At 43.4% G+C, this 15,914-nt stretch overlaps 1 pseudogene across 1 annotated transcript; it reads left to right on the forward strand.

Moving 5' to 3' along the window:
• Positions 1–2,831: 2,831 nt before the first annotated feature.
• On the forward strand, positions 2,832–4,165 carry LOC307098741 (tubulin alpha-1A chain-like; annotated as a pseudogene). The gene has a single exon. The product of its transcript is annotated as a tubulin alpha-1A chain-like (transcript).
• The last annotated feature ends 11,749 nt before the right edge of the window (positions 4,166–15,914 follow it).

Raw genomic sequence — 15,914 nt, forward strand, 5'->3', positions numbered from 1 at the left:
CAGTGGTTAAGTGTTGACCTATGAACCAGAAGATCATGATTCAATTCCCCTTCAGGGCACATGCCCGGGTTGTGGGCTTGATCCCCAGTAGGGGGCGTGCAGGAGGCAGCCAATCAATGATTCTCTTTCATCACTGATGTTTCTATCTCTTTCTCCCTCTCCCTTTCTCTCTCTAAAATCAATAGAAACATTGATTTAGAGAATTCCACACCAATGAAAACAGACTTATCTTCTGAGATTGCATAGCCCCAAATAGGGTTTCTCCTGGCCAGGACCATGCCAAGAATATGCCTTGTAGCACCTAGCCTGCAGGCATGTGGTAAAGGCACACTTTTAATCTTTAATGAAGGTCCCCAAAGGCAGAAGGGAAGGAAGGGAAACAGAGAATAGTGATAGCGACTGCCACCCGTACTCCTTTAATAAGGTTGGGATTAAAAGAAAATTGTGCAGCCCTGACTGGTTTGGCTCAGTGGATAGAACGTTGGCCTACGGACTGAAGAAAATTGTGCAAACAGCATAAAAGAACAAAGCTATTGTAGACAGGCATTGCCCTCATAACAATCCTAGTGCCTCTGAATGTCTAGAAACTTAGCTAGCAAGATGTTTTAAGAATATCCCAGACCTCTCATAAAAACAAACAAAACCTTTTATTTGTTAGTCATTTATTTATTTGACAAACATTTATTGAGTTCCCTACATAGTATGTCAAGCACCTGGCTAAGAGACTGTGTTCCTTTTGTTTACTATTATATTCCTAACACTTAGTATAGCAACAGGCATACAGTAGATGTCCCATAGAATGTCCAAATAAATTTAAATGAAGAACTGAGGGGTTCTCCAGACATTTTGCCAGTGAAATCTGTAAAAATAAATAAATAAATAAATAAATAAATAAAATAGTTTTTTAAAGTCATTCAAGCCCCTGGGGATGGTCTTAAAGGCATATGTAAATGAGCGAACATCTATGTAAGAAAATCTATAAAAATTCCATAAGAAAATGCCTGCCCCCTCCCAATTCAGCAAGGCTGGGACTCTCCTCCACACTGGGAAGCCAAGAACTCAGGGCTTCCTCTCCCCCAGCTCTAAATTGGAGGGCTCGTTTCCTAGGAGGAGCAGGATATCAACATTTCTCATTCTGCCTCAACTTCCTGTTGCTGAGGCCAAGTTGTAGGCAAGGGCATTGGAGAGACTGGAGCTCCCTTAAGCTACCTGTAGAAGGCAGGTACTTCTGAGAATACTGGGTCCTCCATCACTCCTAGCCTGGCTTGTGAGACAGTGGTCCTACACTAGGAGAGGCACTCCAAGAACACCTCAGACTGCTGCTCCCTAACCCCGTCAACCCCACCACCCCATTCACCCGGTGCTCAACTCCCAAAGTGGAGGGTCCCATTCATGAAAAAGGGTGTATTGTTTCTACTCCCAGCTCCAGAGCCCTGGCCTAGAGATTTTGTCTGGGGACAAACAGGTCATAAAACAGCTCCTAATATCTTCCCAAAGGAACTAGCTTCACTTGCAACAGAGTGTAGAGAATTTTAAGCCTAAGGGAGCTCTCAATAACAATGGATGTTGTGGTTGGAAAATTAGGAGGCGGTTTGTGGATTTGGTGAAGATAGAGGTTAAACTGTAGGCTGACTAATTTTCTGAAGACAGCTGAGGTAGGAGATGTGGGCAGACTCCTCATAGGGTCAGAAGAAAGATTAAACAGGGACCACAGGAACTTTTCCTTCAAGGGAACCTGAATGTAATTGGATTTTTCTATAGAGCACTTTATGTCTCTAGGATATTGTGGAAAACAATAGAGCAATTACTCATCCAGCAACAGTGAAGTCTAACAGCTGGGAGTGGTCAGGGAAAAAGAAGACTAAAGCCCTACTCAATCCACTGTCATCCCAGGCGACTGTGGGCAAACCCAAAGCTGTGCTTCCCTGAGGAGCAACATCAGAAGCTTAACAATGTGTTTATATTTTGGTGGATGGAGAAGTAGGAAGGTGGAGGGAGGAAGAATGGGAGTGAGACTTCTAAATAATCCAACCAGTCACTAAAAAACTAAACAAGCAAATAATAATAACAAGCTTTAGAGTGGGTGAGGGAGGAACTATATCCAGTTTCCAACAAAAAATTACAAGACATGCAAAGAAATAGAAAAGTATTACTCACATGCTGGACAGATAGTGGACACAGCCTGTGAGAACAAACAGATGGTAGAAATAACAGAAAAAGACTTCAAACTTGCCATAATAAACCCGTTGAAAGTACAAAAGGAAGCCATGATTTAAAAAGTAAAAGAAGAAAGGTATGGTGAAAATAGAGAATACCAATAAAGAGAGAGACATCAAATAATATATGAATGAATAAATCTATATACTATATAAAAGCCTAAGTGACCATTATGACGGGTCGACAGAACGACTGGTCTGCCGGTCACTATGATGATGCACTGACGACCAGAGGGCAGATGCTAAACGCAGGAGGTGCCCCCTGGTGGTCAGTGTGCTCTCACAGCAACCGCCCACAGCCGGCCAACCCCCTGCGGTCTTTCCCCCTAGCTGGCCTGCCCTGATCAGGCCAGCCAGGTCCAGGGACCCTACCCATGCAAGAATTCGTGCACCAGGCCTCTAGCAAAAGAATAAAAATGTTTCACAACAGGCCTTCTCCTAATGTTTTCAGAGACCAGGATAAAAGTAAAAATGGAGGACTGTCTACTATATGTCTAAATATTTAAAATTTTCAAATCAGGTTCTTACATCAACTGCCTAAGAGCCGTGCTATAGAAAGCAACAGTCTCTCCTCTTCCTCTCCACCACCCTCTTGGCAGCCACAAAATAGCAGCCATGCGTGAGTGCACTTCCATCCTTGTTGGCCAGGCTGTTGTCCAGATTGGCAATGCCTCCTGGAAGCTCTACTGCCTGGAACATGACATCCAGCCCGATGGCCAGATGCCATGTGACAAGACCACTGAAAGGGAAATGACTCCTTTAACACCTTCTTCGGTGAGACAGGTGCTGGCAACAGGTGCCCAGGGCAGTGTTTGTAGACCTGGAACCCAGAGTCATTGATGAAGTTCACACTGGTACCTACCACCAGCTCTTCCACCCTGAGCAGCTCGTCACAGGCAAGGAAGATGCTGCCTATAACTATGCCCAGGGTCACTACACATCAGCAAGGAGATCACTGGCCTCGTCTTGAACCGAATTCAGAAACCGGCTGCCCAGTACACAGGTCTTCACAGCTTCTTGGTTTTCCACAGCTTTGGTTGGGGAACTGGTTCTGGGCTCACCTCCTTGCTGATGGAATGTCTCCATGACAGGAAGCCCAAGCTGGAGTTCTCCACTTACCCAGCCCTGCAGGTTGTGAAAGCTGTAGTTGAGCCCTAAAACTCCATCCTCACCACCCTGGAGCATTCTGATTGTACCTTCATGGTTGACAACAAGGCCATCTATGACATCTGTTGTAGAAACCTCAATATTAAGTGCTCACCCTACACTAATCTGAATAGGATAATAGGTCAAATTGTGTCCTCCATCACTGCTTCTCTCAGGTTTGATGGAGCCTTAAATGTTAATCTGACTGAATCCCAGATCAACCTGGTGCCCTATTCTCACATCCACTTCTCTCTGCCACATGTTCCCCTGTCATCTGCTGAGAAATCCCACCATAAACAGCTTTCTGTAGCAGAGATCACCAATGAGTGCTCTGAGCCAGCCAACCAGGTGGCTCACCAATGAGTGTCCCTCACCACAGTAAACACAGGGTTTGTTGCCTATTGTAACCTGGTGACATGGTTCCCAGAGATGTCAATGCTGCCATTGCCACTATCAAGACTAAGTGCAGCATCCAATTTGTGGACTTGTACCCTATTGGCTTCAAAGTTGGCACTACTTACCAGCCTCCCACTGTAGTACCTGGTGGACACCTGGCCAAAGTACAGTGAGCTCGGAGCATCCTGGGCAACACCACAGCTGGTGCTGAGGCCTGGGCTCGCCTGGACCACGAGTTTGACCTGAGGTGTGCCAAGCATGCCTGTGTCCCATGGCACATGGATGAGGGCATGGAGGAAGGAGAGTTTTCTGAGGCCTGTGGGGACATGGATGCTCTTGAAAAGGATTACGAGGAGGTTGGTGTGGATTCTGTTGAAGATGGTAAGGAAGAAGGAGAGGAATACTAAGGTTAAAATGTCACAATGGTGCTGCTTTTACAGAAGTTAATCTGTTTTAAACATTGCAAATTACAGGCCTATGCTTTAAAACACTATTCTTTGGCCCTGGCCACTGTGACTCAATTGTGTGAGCACTGTCCTGTGCACTGAAAGGGGTCACTGTTTTGATTCCAGATCAGGGCACAACCGATCAATGTTTCTCTTTCAGATCCATGTTTCTCTCTCTCTTTCTCTCCCTCCTTTTCCTTCCACTCTCTCTAAAATCAATAAAAAACATATTTAAAAAAAAAAAAACATGATGCTTTGTACAGACCCAAACTGTTCATTTCTCTGATGGGTTAACAAACTGTTTAAAAATGTTTTATTCTCACTCTTTGAAAAGTGTACTTGATAATGACATAGATATTTGAAGTATAATTTTGAACAATGCAGCTCACCAAGCTCTATCTCCCAACTTCCTCCAAGAGTTGCTATGGGCCACTGGAAGTACATCAGTCCTCAGACCCAGGAAAGAGGCCCATGCAAGCCCTGGAAGTGAGCTCAGAGCCACTGGAGCAGGAATCTCTGAGTTTCAAGCACCCCAGAACCTGGTCTAGATAAGAACAGCCATTCTCAAACTCGAGCAGTCCTCAGCATCATCGAGAGGGCTGTTAAAACACTGATTGCTGGTCATATCCCTCAGAGGTTTTGATTCAGTAGTTCTAAGTTAGAGTCCAATACTTTGCATTTCTAACAAACTCCTATGTGATGTGATGCTGATGTTTTGGAAACCACATTCTGAGAACCACTAGTCTTGGAAGGAGAGGGACCGCAGGCTCTGGATGGGCAGTTTCATTGTTCTTTGGGGAGAGCCTCAGCTGGAGGAGAGCCAGAGCAGGGTCTTCTTTATCACAGGTCTTCTTTATCACAGCAGAAGTTATACCAGGCAGTGTGGGAGAGTGCAGGAGATAATGCATAAGTGGGTGCCGGCACCTCTGAATGCAGCATTCTTCAATCATTTGATCAGGACACATACTCCCTAGCAACAGATCAGCCACTTTACTCCAAGTCTAAGTGCGCCAGGGCCACAAGGATGCTCTCATTCCTTCTATCACCAGTCATGGGATGGCACAGCAGCAGGGTCAACTGAGGTTCCACAGAGAACAGAGATCACTTTGTTTACTCTGAAAAATGCTAACTAAAGTTATTTGATCACTGAACCTTTTTCTGGAGTATCATCTATTAGCATCACGTGCAAGTATTTTGGGAAACACAGTACTGCCCTGTTCTAACAGGAAGTTCAACCACCTCACTCATCAAACTATGAAAAAGGTAACCAAGTAATCAAAGAAAATATTTATTTCCTTTTAAGAGTTGTCAAAGGATTAAACTGTGAACAGCAGAAGAAAAAAGTAAAAACAAGATGATATTGTTAAATCAGTGTCCATTGTCTTTACATAAAGAGGCAGAAAACTTGTTCTGTAGGCATTCAAATAAACTCCATCCTGGCTAATTGCATTGTTTATCCAACAGATTGATTTTATGATGTAATATACAGCTAGAGTCTTACATTATATTGGGCACATCAGAGCAAGAGTAAGCTACTTTAAAAAAAATAAAGGTCATGCATTCTTTCTATAGGACTGCCATGACCAAGGTCTCAAAACACCAAGCCATGAACAAGCTGAAAATAAGCTAGTCAGCATCAATGGGCCCCTACTTCACCCACAACAGACTTTCCCATCTTGAACTTCTTTTCCTTCCATGTTGGTCAGGAGGTCAACATGAGCCTTCTTATTTTCCAAAGCAAGAGCCAGCACACAAAGGAAGTGACTTTCTCAAGGCCACAGAGTGAGTCTCCACCTGGCCCCTGGATGACCATCTCTCCCAGGCAGCATGGAGGTTATGTGTGCCAGAAGGTGAAGGGTTAATGTGCAATTTAGCCTCTTGAAACAACCCCCCTGAATTCACTCAAGGACATCCTTTAAATTCCTTTCCTCCAGCACTTTGTTTGCAAGTCCATAAATAGCTCCTCTTCAAACACATATGAAAGCCCAACCTAATAAAAGAGGCAAAACTGTTTCTGGGCTGAAGTGCTTATTGTATTTGCACAGGTCAGAGCTATGGTGTTCACTCTGATCTCAGTAAATTCCAGTACAGCCAGCTCATTCTTGAGATTCCCATGAAATAGGGACATTTTCTCCCCCACTGCCACTGCATACTAGAAGGCTGCCTGTTCTCCAGCAAGTGCAGAATGAGATGCTCAGATGCCCTGTTTGTAACAGCAATGGAACATTAGGGGTCACTTCAGCTACCATTTAGAAAAAGAAAATGTCTCCTGCTTTGTTGTTGGAACTCGCCTTAGATCACTAGCAAACAGTGATGGTGGATGACAGAAGAAAGGAATCCTACTTTAGGTTGCTCTCTGAGAAGAGGCTAAATGCTGTTTTTTTATGCCAACTTAATACAAGAATAGCTGCTTACAAGTCATCTGATTCAATCCTCTAATCCTAATATATAAAAATCCAGGGGCCGTCATGACCGAAACAACCAGACAGATGACCGAACACAGGCTGCATGGGGCGACCAGGCTGGCAGGGGGATTAGTGAGGGACGACCAAATGACTTAACTGCAGGCTGTGTGGAGTGACCAGGCCGGTGAGGGGGGGGGGGGGCATTTGGGGATGACCAGGCTGGCAGGGGCGGGGGCAGTTAGGGGCAACCAGGCCAGGATGGGGGCAGTTGGGGGTGAGCAGGCCAGCGGGGGGGGGGGGGGGCAGTTAGGGGTAACCAGGCTGGCAGAGGGGAGCAGTTGGGGTGACCAGGTCAGCAGGGGGGCAGTTAGGGGCAACCAGGCTGGCAGGGGGGCAGTTGGGGGTGACCAGGCCAGCAGACAGGGGCATTTGGGGCAATCAGGCAGGCAGGCAGGTGAGCAGTTAGGAGCCAGTGGTCCTGGATTGTGAGAGAGGGTCCCAGACTGGAGAGGGTGCAGGCTGGGCTGAGGGGACCCCCACCCCCCATGCACGAATTTCATGCACCAGGCCTCTAGTTTTACAAATGAGAAAATCTAGACCTGAGTATTTGAGCAGCTTGCCTTAGGTGGGTAGTAGATAGGTAGGTAGATTGATGGGAGGGTGTTAGGTGGTAGGTAGGTAGGAAGTAGGGAAGTAGGTAGGTAGGAGGTAGGCAGGTGGGTAGACAGGAGGTAGAGAGGTAAGAAGTAGGAAAGGAGGTATGTAGCTAGTAAGAAGCTGGTAGGAAGTAGGTAGGTGGGTACTCTGTCAGGAACCAGGTCACCTCATCTGGCCATAGACTTCTTTATATGCACATAACAAGATCAACAAAGAATTAGACAATTCTTGTATGAAAGCTTCTCAATTTATTCTTAAAATAGCAATTTGGCTATCTGAGGTAATTAGCTAAACTATGAAAAAGAATGTCATCAAGACTTTGGAGCTCCTAATAAGTAATTTGTCAGTAACTCTTGTAATAACCTCTTATTTTTCCTCAATGTTCCAACTTTTACATTTACAAAAAGAGCAAAACAAAGTAATTTTATGACTTTTTCCAGTAGTTTGTATGACTTTCTCAGGTTCCCAGTTGCTTTATTCTGGATTCTGTACATATTAGCAATACCTTTTGCTCATGACACAGCATAACAAGTTGCTAACACTGGTGAAAAAAAACAGACAACTCAGTATATTACTGAATTAATTAAAAGAAAAAAAGCCTGGGACACTTCCCTGAAGGAAAAAAATATATATTCCCTGATGTCTTGTCTTGTGGCAGCAGCAGACACAGATGGCCTGTTAGAGACAATAACTTTTCCACAGTGGGAAGAGTCGCCTTCGGAAACACAGCTCCCATTATTTCAGGAGGGCATTTAAGGACATGGATTCTTGGCTTGAGGACCTTGCCCAGCAGAATTAGCCTATTTGCCTAGTGCTGACATCCACTAGAGGGAGTCAGGGTCCTTCTTTGGAAAGCTATGGGGAGAGAAAAAAGACAAAAACAAAATGACCCAAACTTGCAGTCCTCTGAAATACAAACAGAAGGATGGACTTGGAGAGGATAAAGGTGTAACTTCTGCCTCGGACATGTCTCTCTTTGGAGAACACTTAATTCATGATCTAGCTCTTCCTTCAGCACACAGTTATTGACTACATGATGTATGTCTAAAGTAGACAATGGGAACACTCACTCAACATCAACACACACAGGAAGGCCAGCCTTACAGCCATTTTTGGAGTGATATGTGGGGAAGAAGAAGCTAGGAACCTGTGATTTTTATTTACTAGTGGACAACTGGTCAACTGTCAGTGATAACCTAAGCATGTGTAACAAGTCCCTTGCAGTTGCTTCATCTCTTTCTGACTTTGGCCAAATTCAAAGGTAGTCATGCTTGTAAGCAAGCAAATTAAGCAAGATCCCTTTTCCCCCTAAAAATTATAAGTCTTCCCTACAATTCCTGCAATTTAGTGTTAAAGAGACATTTCTTGGGGTCTTTCATGATCTCCTATTAAAACACCACAGATATGTGGGCAAAAGGTATATTATGGTATTACTTACAATCCTACCTAATAAAGAGGGAATATGCTAATTGACCGTCACACCCTCACAAAGATGGTGGCGCCCACAGCCAATAAGGAGGGGATATGCTAATTGACTACCACACCCTCAAATATGGTGACGCCCACAGCCACAAGATGGTGGCGCCCAGTCCCCTCAGCCCTAACAGAGTCCCCCAGTCCCCTCAGCCACCCAGCCACCCAGGGCCAGCCCGAGGCACAGGTAAGCCTCGGATGGTGGCTGCCCAGCCACCCAGGGCTGGCCTGAGGGATAACCAAATGACTGAACAAGCAGGCTGCATGGAGAGACCAGGCCAGCAGGGGGGTTAGTGAGGGATGACCAAATGACTGAACAGCAGGTTGCGTGGGGCAACCAGGCCAGCGGGGGGGCTGTGAGGGGTGACCAGGCTGGCAGGGGGGCAGTAAGAGGTGACCAGGCTGGTGGGGGGGCAGTTGGGGGTGACCAGGCAGACAGGGGGAGTGCAGTTGGGGGCAACCAGGCCAGAAGGAGGGCAGTTGAGGGTGATTAGGCTGGCAGGGGGGGCAGTAAGGGGTGACTAGGCCAGTGGGGGGGGCAGTTGGGGGTGACCAGGCCGGCAGAGGGGTTAGTTGGGGACAACCAGGCCAGCGGGGCGGGGGGGGGAGTTAAGGGTGACCAGGCTGGCGGGGGGTGGGGGCAGTTAGGAGCAACCAGGCCATCAGGGAGGGGGCAGTTAGGGGTGACCAGGCAGTCAGGCAGGTGAGTGATTAGGAGCCAGCGGTCCAGGATTATGAGAGGGATGTCCTGGATTGGAGAGGGTGCAGGCTGGACTGAGGAACAGCCCCCCCCCTGCCCCCCGTGCACGAATTTCATGCATCAGGCCTCTAGTACTACATAAAAAAGAGATTGGATAGCTCCATACCAAGGGAACAGTAAAATAAGTCATGATGAAACCACATGAATGTTATATGATGACTCCTTTAAAATCATGCTTTAATAATAGCTTTAATGACATGAGAAATGATTGCATGTTTCTGTTAAGTAAAATATAGCATATTGTGGATGTGATATACAAAATTATCTTTACCTTTTTTTAAAAAATATATTTTATTGATTTTTTACAGAGAGGAAGGGAGAGGGATAGAGAGATAGAAACATCCATGAGAGAGAAACATCGACCAGCTGCCTCCTGCACACCCCCCACCGGGGATGTGCCCGCAACCAATGTACATGCCCTTGACCGGAATCGAACCTGGGACCTTTCAGTCCGCAGACTGACGCTCTATCCACTGAGCCAAACTGGTTTCGGCTATCTTTACCTTTTTAATTTAAAAAACAAGTCTCCAAAATGCTACGACCCATATCTCTGAAAGAGAAAGTTACAAATGGACTTTAGTTTCTATCTTAATTTTTTGTATTTTCAAAAACCACTTGTTTATATAAATACTTACTAATTTTATAATCACAAAGAATTTATTTTATATGCCATTATTCCTGAGAAAAGTGATAGCTTACTTTTTGTAATCGTCAAAAGGGAGATTTAAGCTGATAACCAAGGACAAGGAGAATGCTGGCCAACATGGAGAGGGGAGAGGGGCTGAATGGAAGATTGAGAAACAGGTGGTGTTAGGATATTAAGGACTCATTTCACCTGCCGCCCTGGCAGGAGGGCAGCACTGGGCCCAGCCAATCACTGTTCTCCAGGATCAGAAAAAAAAAGAAAAGACATTATTGAAGACATTGCCTAATGAAAACAAGCCCTTTCAATAGAGACAAATTAATATATGGACTTTGAGATATTTGCTCGATGGCTTTGTGAGGCAGAGAAATCAGAAAAATTAGTTGCCATTTAAAGTTTTATTCTGCTTAGCTCAATGCACATTGATTATGAATGTTCCAAATAATGTTTAATAAGCTCTAAATGGTTCTCTGTAGTTCATAGGATTCATTTGGTCATTTTTAAATGTCTACTAATGGCTGTATTTTATACATAGAAAGACATATACCATGGAGTTGATATATTTGGCATGAAGAAAGGGAACATTACTTGGTAAAGTGATATTAGCAGGAAAATAACACCTGGATAAGGGGGTATTTCAAACATATGTTATTATTTGAAAGAAAGCTTGGAGGTGTCACTTTCAGGTGCAGGAAGTCCTTCTTTGAGCTCATTTCTTTTCAAGGTCTTGGGTAGGGTATGGGCAAGCCAGAGAGAAATGTCTGGAAGAAGAATAGTCTGAGAAGAAGCAAGAAAACTAGAATGGCTGACTAAGAATATCTGAAAACATGTATATGATACCTAAGATTTTGCTATCGAATCACGGAAGTCTAAATAACAATTGTACCAGCTGCTTTACCAGTCCTGTGGATCTCATCTGGTTGTATGAAATGAGAAAAGCTTGTCAGGGTCTGAAATATGGTAAATGGGAAAAGGAAGATTATGAAAATTGGGGGAATTATTAAATATTTATCAATGAACAGACCTGCGAAGCTAATGAGATTAAGTAATCAAAGATTATAAGTAACTAGAGGCCCGTTGCACGAAAAGATTCGTGCAATAGGCCTTCCTTCCCTTGGCTTCCATCACCGGTTTTCCTCCAGCACCCGGGACCCAGGCCTTCGCTCCGGCCAGAGTCTGCCTTCTTCGTCTTTGCTGCAGACTCCAGCCAGAGTCTGCCATCTTTGCTGCAGACTGCCATCTTCGTCTTTGCTGCAGACTCTGGCTGGAGTCTGCTATCTTCGTCTTCGCTGCAGACTCCGGAGTCTGCAGTCTTGTCTTCCCTGCGGTACTCCACTCCTGTAGATCCCTTTGCCCCCCACCCTCCCTCTCATAGCAGGCGACCTGTCCCGCCTGGCCACTCTGCTCCTGGAGCAGCTGGGAGGCCACCATCTTTGGCCTTCTAATTTGCATACTCACTCTGATTGGCTGTGGGCGTAGTGGAGGTATGGTCAATTTACATGTTTGTCTATTATTAGGTAAGATATATATGTGTGTGTGTGTGTGTGTGTGTGTGTGTGTGTGTGTATTTTAGAGGCCTGCTGCATGAATTCGTGCATGGGTGGGGTCCGGCCAGCCTGGCCAGAGGGAGGGGACATGGGCAGTTGGCTGGCCTGCCTGCTGGTCAAACTCCTGGTCGAGGGGACAATTTGCGTATTAGCCTTTTATTATATAGGATGAGTAAAAAAATACATGGAGAAAGTTGTAGAAGACACAGAGTTCTATCATAAATGTCAAGTCTGACAGCTTAGTAAGGGTTGGTGCCATCCAAGGATGAATCCTGAAAGCCTTCTCCCTGTTGTCCTCACATTGCCTCAAGCCAGGGCCCACACTGTGGAGGAAATGGAAACCGTAAAATTGATCCTTTTGGCCAGGTAGCTTAATCTCTAGACTTTGAACTTGTAAATGTTCCTATGTTGCTCTCCAACTTTCTTATCTCTTTGTGGTGGATCTTGTTTATCTGCCTATACTTGAAATTGTAAATGATTAACTGCTAGGAACTAAATGTCTAATCCGTTTGGCAGTTTCCCAAAACAGATACTTTCCCTCAACAGCCAATATTCTGCTGGGTTTTTGTTGTTGTTTTTTCAGAGAAACTTTTCTTTCAAATTGTAAGAATGGTCCCTTTGGAAAGTGCACTTTTATTTTATTTATAATTTCTTCAGCTCAAAGAAGTGCTGTCTGTGTTGTTGCTTCAGGGTAACGCATAACAGCCTCTCCACAGGGCCTGGGTGCAATTATCAGTCTCCTTGGAGGCTGACTGAGGAAGCAGTGTGCAGCCAGGTAAAGAGAGAGCCACCAGAAGGTGCTTTCCCTGGGGAAAGAAAAAAGACAATTCAGACACCGTGAGACGGGGGGGAAAAAACAACTATCCTTCATATGCCTGGCAACCCCAGGGAATTGGAGCTTTAGCAATCACAGTACACTAAATAGCAACTGTATGATGGGTTCTCTGAGAAGAGATCTCAATATTTTTGTAAGCATATGGCAGAATCAGAGACCCAAATAGATGGTATTAAGCCATTGTCTATGTCTATGTCCATACTTTGACAGCAGGAACAACCTCTTCCCTGCAACTCCTAGATTACAACAAATGTTCCTGGTAGCACACCTTCAAACTAAGATGACCCAAAGGCAAAGGAAAAGGCAGAAACTGGGATTAGTTCCAAACAACAAAATTAACATAAATAAACTCAGAAAGAAATTCTACTTAAATGAAGGCTTCAGAGGCATAGAATTCCTTAAATAAGAAGTGAAGAGTATAAAAGAAAAACTGAAAAATGCAGAACTAGCTCAGGTTTTCTAGCAGAGCCTAAATGGGGATTCTTACTCCAGTGATTTATTATCATTGTGCTCTCCAGACAGGGGAGTATGGGAAAGAATAGGTCTGGGGATGGGAAGCTAAGCAAGAATCCAGTCTTAACAGGAGACCAGCTTCATATGGTTCCCATGGGACACCCTGCCAGATGCCTATTAGCTCTTCCAAGTTTTATTAACATAGAGCAAGTTACTCACTTTCTCTAAACCCCAGTTTCTTGTTTATAAATTAATAATAGATATAAATAAATTTATTAGAGGTAATAATACTACTTTAGTTTTGGGGTAAGTATTAAACAAGATTTTGTATTTTAAAGAACTTAGTCCAGTACCTGGCATACAGTAAAGGTTCTATAATTAGGAGTTAATTATTATTAATTTGGGAGGCAATTCTCCAGCAATATGTATTTGATTGGAAACGTAAAGCAATGCCACATAATGGGAAATCCCAAAACTATACCAACACCTAGCATTGATCCGATTTCACAGCTGAAGAAACAGAGAGCACATTAGGAAAAGGCTATGAACCACTACACTAGCGGCAGGGCCTTCTGCACATCTCACTTTCTTTGCTCACAAGTTCCAACAACTCCTAGGGGGCAGATCTGTCAGCTTTTCCAAAGGATTGGATGATATCCACATTTCATATCGGAAAGTATTCCTTAGTGTTTTACCCATCCTGGAATGAGAGAATCATCACATCGATGAGGGAACATCACATATTCAATGGCTTCCCAAGAGTTTACATGTTGATTTGTCTGTGTTGCTGGCAGAGGCAGGCTCATTGCTGACCCTAACGCACAGGGGCTTAGCACATGGCTGGAGAGATTCCTACCTTTTAGTCTGAGAACTGGGATCCATAATCCAAAAGCAGCAAGAGGCAGCAGGAGACAACCCAAATAACTTCTACTTGGTCTTCCAACTCAGAAATTGGCTAACACCGTGGTCGGCAATCTGCAGCTCGCGAGCCACATGCGGCTCTTTGGCCCCTTGCGTGTGGCTCTTCCACAAAATACCACGGCCTGGGCGAGTCTATTTTGAAGAAGTGGCGTTAGAAGAAGTTTAAGTTTAAAAAATTTGGCTCTCAAAAGAAATTTCAATCGTTGTACTGTTGATATTTGGCTCTGTTGACTAATGAGTTTGCCGACCACTGGGCTAACAGCACTGAAAAAAAACTAAAATGTGAACACACTTGCTTTGCAACGTGCCATTGATGTCACAGCACAGTTATTAGGAAAAAGTGAGATGGATCCTAGTTTTCAAATAACTAGTTCAAAAGCAAAAATAATTTAAAATTTTTTTTTGAATTACATGATAGTAAAAAACAATTTACCTGCTTTTTCCTCCCTACTGAATTTTTTTGGCTATCATGTAGCCATTCCTGTAGTCAAAGCACAAATTAGTTCACAGAGGTTAATAATTTTTTTAAGTCCCAATTTTCCTTGGTAATCTATTTCTAAACTTTACAGTGTTCTTGTCCAGGAATTTATTCTGCATATTGGACCTAGACAATCTCTCTCAAAATTATCTCTTATTTTGTCCACAGATAAAATAAAGAACATTACCTTACTAAATATAATGAACAGAATGTCTTTGCCTATGTGAAATATTGATCTCTCAATTTTTTCCATATAATTAAAATAATCATAAGTTCCTAATATCTTCATTTCCTCCTTATACATTATTATTAATACATAGATGATATTCATTGTTTCCAAAGTTTTAAATAGTTCAGAGATTTTGTGATCTTGGATTGGTGCTCTATTTTCAAGTTCTTGGTCATTGGTCAAAGATTCTCCACAGAGAACCTGATCCAGGGCCACCTGGGAATCAGTCATCCAGGATGTCTGGGAGGCCCCAGTCTCCTCTGAGCATAGTGGTTAACACAGTGGGAGTGGAGACAGACAGATCTGATTTCAAATTCCTATGTCATTTACTGGTTGTTCATACTTGGGAAGTAATTAACAACTCTGTACTCATGAAACGGGGTTAATAATTGTACTTATTTCATAAAATTTTTATAAAGATGGAATGAGACAAAACTCTGAAATAACAGACACTTCAACAATAATATTAGTGATTGTTAGAATAATCTTTAGTTCTTATTATCATTACGTACTCATCTGCTACTTGCTGTTGATGAATGAAACACTATAACATTTTGAGTTCACACATATTTCTTCCTCATCATTAATTTTCCATTTTGAATGTGTTTCTATAATATATATCATTGACATCGCTGGACCAAAAAATATATCTTGTCTCCCTTGAGTCATTCAGAGAATCTCTGGCTTGGTCACCTCTAGTCTGGAGTACCTAGTTACTGAGTAGCACACTCAAGGCTTTAGGATGTGCAGGAAAAAAAGTAAATCTTCTCAGAAGCCACTCTTCTAATAGCCACATAATTAATATCTGGCTCAAGTTATAAAATAAGTTCATACACATGAAATTCAGCAGAGCAAGTATTCCTTAGATTTAGAATAATAGAACCCTCCAACATTATGGTGGGAAGAAACCTTAGAGGCCATATCCCCCTGATGCATATATAAATTCTCTTTACAGTATCCTTGCAAAGTCATCATTCAGTTGAATCAACTTTGGGCAGCTTGACTTGGTAGAAATCTCTTCAATATTTTTAACTAATGCACTATGATAATGCCTTTTCTGCCCTTAACGTTCCTATATCCCTGAAGGAGAGTCAAATCCCTCTGCAATGGGACAGATCTTTCCTATTGAAAACAGCCATCTAGTCCCTCCTACATCCTCCTCACTATCCTTCAGATCTTCATTTTCTTCAAAGTAAATATCCCCGATTCTTTCATTAAAATGAAAAGAAAAAAAAAATTACTTCACACTTAAAGTAATCAATGTACCATTGTAAGTAAAGAAAGGGTTATTAAAACTCTAATTACATAG

The sequence above is a fragment of the Cnephaeus nilssonii genome (genome assembly GCF_951640355.1).
Source record: "Cnephaeus nilssonii genome assembly, chromosome: 1".
NCBI classification, from domain to species: domain Eukaryota; kingdom Metazoa; phylum Chordata; class Mammalia; order Chiroptera; family Vespertilionidae; genus Cnephaeus; species Cnephaeus nilssonii.